Source organism: Lynx canadensis, chromosome X, assembly GCF_007474595.2.
Source record: "Lynx canadensis isolate LIC74 chromosome X, mLynCan4.pri.v2, whole genome shotgun sequence".
NCBI lineage: Eukaryota > Metazoa > Chordata > Mammalia > Carnivora > Felidae > Lynx > Lynx canadensis.
Window position 1 is genome coordinate 7978806 of NC_044321.2, and position 5858 is coordinate 7984663.

A 5858-nucleotide genomic window follows, 5' to 3' on the forward strand; every position below is an offset into this window, starting at 1 on the left:
GGTTGGGAAACTCTTGGAAATCTAGTACAGGAGTTAGAAAACTTGTTCCATAAAGGACCAGATAGTAGATATTTTCAGCTTTGCGGGCCATGCAGTCTCTTCCGCCACTACTCAGCTCTGCCCTTACTATGCAAAAGTAGACAACATATAAAAAATGAGTGAGGTTCTGTTCAAATAAAACTTTACCTGAAAAAACAGGCCTTCAGGCCATAGTTTGCAGGTTATTGCTCTAATATATTGTCAGCAATACTGTGAATTTGTACAAGCGGTCTGTAAAGCTGAAGATATGTGTGTGTATGTATGTATGTATATATATATATATATATATATATAATATATCTAACTTTGCAATACATATTACATGTTACAATGTACATATTACATTATACATCTACATATTACAATATATATATTACACTATATACACATTATTACATATATTATACTATATATGTTATCATATATATATATATATATACATACCTCAGCAATTCTATGTCTAAGTATATACACATGGAAGTACATAAATATGGTCAATAAAAAGCATGTACAAAAATGTACATGAAAACACAAATTGTAATAGTCAAAGACCAGAAATAAGACACATGTTCAATAGTAGAACAGATAAGTTGTGGTATATTCATAGAATGAAATACTACCCAGCGATGAAAACTAATGAACTACAACTACATGTGACAACCTAGACACGTCTCACAAAATAATTTTAAAGCAAGACACAAAATAACATATAACATATGATTATGTTTATATAAAGCGCAAAACTAAGCTATGTGATTACAAGTTGGGACAGTGGTTGCCTTTGGCAAATGGGGGCAGATAATGGAGTATGAGGGGGTTGTGGGGTTCTATTTCTGGTGATGCTCTACTTTTTAATTGGGTTCTGGTTACATGGGTGGGTCCACTTTGTAAAAATAGATCCAGGTGTACATTATGATTTATACACTTTTCTACATGTATTTTATACATCAATTAAATGCTTCCTAATAAAACCTCTGAAAACCTCTTTAAAAACTCCCACAGTTCAAATCTCACTTCCTCACTGAATCTTTCCCTGCAGCCCTGGGACAAAATTAATCACTTTCTCCTCTGAGTTCCTATGGCACACTGCACTTTCCTCTACTATGTGCGCTAACTCATGATTCATGTATCAGCTCTAGCATGATTATTTATACATCTTCTTGCTAGGGCTAGACTCTTTGCTGTCTGACAACAGGAAGCACCAAAGACTAACACATTGGATGATCCAAAGTAGGCCAAAACTAAATGCTACGGAATGAGCTTCAGCAAACACTATGGGTGTTCATCAGACAACTCCTCTATGAGCTGATTACCCACTGGCCCTTAACAGCAACTCTCTGAAGTCATTTGATAATCCAGATAGAGTTCTAGAGTCTGATGGAAATGTCAACCATCTCTCTCTCTCAGATCTTCAGAGAACTCTATTCCTTATTTGTAGTATCACAAGCAAGTACAATACCCAGATCAGATTTGCTCAGCTCCTCAAAACAAATTCCTTTAATTTCCCAAGACCTAATGTTATACCTTCTGCTACTTTTTGGCAAAGTGTTGAGACCAGAAATATCCATTTACATGCATGCACGTGCACGTGAGCGTACACACACACACACACACACACACACACACACATCGGTGTCTTTTGCAAAATCACAGTTGAAAATATGTCTATTTGGGGACTCCTGGGTGGTTCAGTTGGTTAAGCATCCGACTTCAGCTCAGGTCATGATTTTGCGGTTCGTGAGTTGGTGCCCCGTGTTGGGCTCTGTGCTGACAGGTCAGAGCCTGGAGCCTGCTTCGGATTCTCTATCTCCGTCTCTCTCTCTGCCCCTCCCCTGCTCACACTGTGTGTCTCTCTCTTTCTCTCAAAAATAAATAAACATTAAAAATGTTAAAAAATAAGATGTCTATTTTATTACACGTCTCATATATAAGCCCCTACCAGATATATTTCACCTTGAATTCAGTACTGGGTGGGGGAGGTCGTTTTTACTGATAAACTTATATATTAAAGTTGCTTTGGGGAACTCAATACCTATGTTTTCTTTCTTCCTTTCTTTTTTTTTTTTTTTGGTTGTCAGGAAATTCCAAATTCAATCAAATGTTCAACCCTACTGATTAAGTCACTTCAGGACCTTGGTGACATCTATGCCCTTGCTCCTTTTATTTTGTTGCAGTTCTACTTTTGTTCATAATGGCTCTTTATTATGTTTAATTTGGTAAGCCTCCTTGGAAAGCAGATAGAATATAAACCTTAAATCAGGGTTTCTCAGTCTCAGTACTATTTACATTTGGGGCTAGAGAATTAGTTGTTGCGGGGCTATCCTGGACAGTGTAGGATGTTAAGCAGCATCCATGACCTCTATCCACTAGACACCCCATCAGTTGTGACCCCATCAGTTGTGACCACCAGAAAGGTCTCCAGACATTGCCAAATGCCCCCTGTTGGGCATAATATCTCCCAGATGAGAACTACTGTCTTAAATATATAAATATTTTTATACTTATTATATATATTTATATTTATTATATATTTTTATATATTTATTATGTATATATTATGTTCCCCTTTCTCACCAATACTTGTTGTTTCTTGTGTACACATCTTTAAAACTAGAAACATCTGTTCAGATGACAGGGACATTTATCCCTTGAAACTCCACTATTTTTATGGCATGGGAATTTGCATTCATGTCTTTAAAAATCACAGCATAATTATTTCCATACATACTTTCACTTATATGAATTTTTAATCCTTCAGAGTACCCATATGTTAGGGATTTTAATCTCCATTTTGTAGATGAGAAACTGAGGCTTATAAAGTTTGAGGACTTTCCTAAAGTCACTCAAACAGTGACAGAGCAGGCCATCCAATTCTCAATATAGGGCAATGGGTCTCAACTAGGGGCAATTATGCCCTTCAGGGGACATGTGGCAATGCCTAGAGTCGGTTTGGGTTGCCATAGCTGGTGTGTGAAGAGGGAGCGATACTGGCATCTAGTTGGTAGAGAGCAGAGATGCTGTGAAATATTCTGCAGCATACAAAGCAGTCCTGAGTGTCAATAGCATTGATGCTGAACAACCCTGGTCTAGATCTCAATCAATCAATCAATCAATCTCTCTGTCTCTTTCTCTCTCTCTCTCTCCAACACACACACACACACACACACACACACACACAGAGTTGCCAACATCACACAGCCGCCTCTCGAGGGTTTTTAACATACCACGAGAAGTCTTACCAGAGCTGTGGCTGTAAATATCATCTAGATCAAAAAGGAAAGTATACTTTCTGCTGGATTTGTTCTGAGTGTGACAGACCAGTATTCTGTTCATGAAGGTTATTTACGTTCATGACTGTATGTGAGTTGAATTACGAGAATGATAATGTTAGGGGAATGTCACCCGTCCTCTTTTCGTGTGCATGAAGGGAATGGGCGACCTCTCTTGTGTCTCTTCTTATAAGGATACTAATCCTATCAGATCAGGTCCCACCCTTAAGATCTCATTTAACCTTAATTACTTCCGTACTGCAATACGGAACCACACTGGGAGTTAGGGCCTCAACATACAAACTTGGGGGAGCCACATTCAGTCTATGAGAAACTCCTCAAAGACTCGCGTCATCTTAACCAGAAAAAGGAAATAAAATTTGAGATTTGGGTAGCTAGGACCAAGAAGGGTTGAGGAGAGCCAAGAAAAGGAGGGGAGAGTCTGGGAGCTCAAGAATAATGTTTTTTTGGGGGCTAATATATAGCCCATATCCAGGTGATAAAAATAACTTCCTGGAACTTTATCTCAAATTCTATACAGCATTCCAGTTTTGTGCTTTTTGTGGCACCTCAGAATCATGCAATTTCCAAGATGCAAGTCACTTTTATTTTTGAGATACAAACGCAGGTCCTGCAAAGCTAAATGGACCTTGCAGCCTGATAGGTGAACTCTACATAGTCTCAGTCCTCTCAGATGTTTTGCTGCTCATTGATTTATTGTTTTTAAAATTCAGGGTGCACGCTAAAAAAAAAAAGTGGTATTATTTTGAGAAATGTTCTATTCAGGAATTCAAAGTCATGACTCTAAAACCCAGAAGGTTATCAGGAAAGAAATTCAGAAAGTGAGAAAGGTTAGAAAAACATAAGACACTCTGTCCTGTGTTAAAAGTTGCATCAACAAATGGCGAAGTGGAAGGAATGTGGCTAAAGGCACAAAAAGCTACGTGAAACAGTCCTCAGTCAATGACGTGGGTCCAGCCGTTGGAGGAAAAGGTCCAGTGGTTTCATAGGCCCCACTTCCAGGAATTAACTCCTCTCACCTCCCCGTGTGTGGAACAAGAGGGCCTCTTGGGTAACGGGGAACCTTCAGAAGCTAAACAAAGACTATTCACAGATAGAAGTTGATGGTTTGAAATGCTCCCACAGAAAACATTTAGTTGACCTTTTGTGTATCAGATTAGGCCATGGAATGCCCAGTCAAAAACATGTAATGTGTACTTTCCAGTAAAAGAGATAGTGAATGAAGGCAAAATTATAAATGGCATTTTCCTGCAAATGACTAAGAATGGTCATACGAAGCTATTCTCCCCAGGAAGAATATAAAACAGGATGATTTGTTCCCTTCTCTTCTGTCTTGAAGAAAGTTGGAGGAAGGAAAAGATGGAAACCATTACATTTTTCAGTGAAGGAAAGGGAAGGTGAGTGCGGCAGGTGGCAATAATGGCTCCAATTCTTCACAGTTCCCTGAATTCCCACATAGGGAGTCCCACTCGCTAAGGAGTACATTTTCCTGCCTGTTGATTTCGGATTCCACCATGTGATTTGCCCCAGTCAAGGGAAGTTAGCCTGCAGGAATGCACTTTGGTGACTGGGCTTGCTGGCTCTCTTGCGCATGTGCCGTGACCACGAGAAGAGCCTCCCCCGGGAGCCGCTGCCACTCAGCCTGAGCCCTGGAATGAACACACACACGCACACGAAGGCGCTATCCCCCACCCGGTGAAAAGCCAAGACCAGCTGGATCCAGAGCCTGAGCCTAAGCTTACGTGGGCCCACTGCACCCCCACCCGACCCTTCAAAACTCTTCCCCAACCTGAAGACGAGCAGACTAAACCCAGCTACTGCCTAACTCACCCACCAGCCAGCTATTAACAGAGTTTACGTGTTTAAAGGGCAGAACGACACATAAGAAGATCTTCCACCCGTAAAAATTATGTGAAAGTCAAACGCAGTGTCCATATAAAGTTTGATTGGAACACAGCCACTCTCATCCATTTATCTATTGCCTGTGGCTGCTTTAGCACTACAATGGCAGAAATGAATGGTTGAGATACAGACCCTGTGGCCCACAAAGCTGAAAGTACTTACTGTCTAGCCATTTCCAGAAAAAGGTTCTCACCCCTATCGGAAGCCACTGAGTTGTGTAGCAATATATATGCAGGTGATTTTTCCCCTGACAGTAAACTAGTAAATAACTAGTAGTAATTTTATCAAAGGAAATGAACATACTTGAAATAACACAAAAGTAGCAGAACTAGAGGATCTACTGAAATGAGCTATACGTGCCTTGTATTGCTTCATATTGTCAGGATTTTTAAGTAAATTATTTTTCCTGTGCCCCTGTGGATCACTCTGTGTTCAATGCAGCATCTAAAACAGAGGAAGAACGCTCTGCCATGTTTGCAACCCAGGAAGAGATTGGCACTCGCCTCCTTACACTGGGTTAGACTTGGCACCCAGAGAAGAGATCAGAATAGGTGGATGAGAGTCCCTTCCCTACCCCCTGGGAGGACAGGGGCCAGGCCTCATATGTCCCGTACATTATCCTCAGCG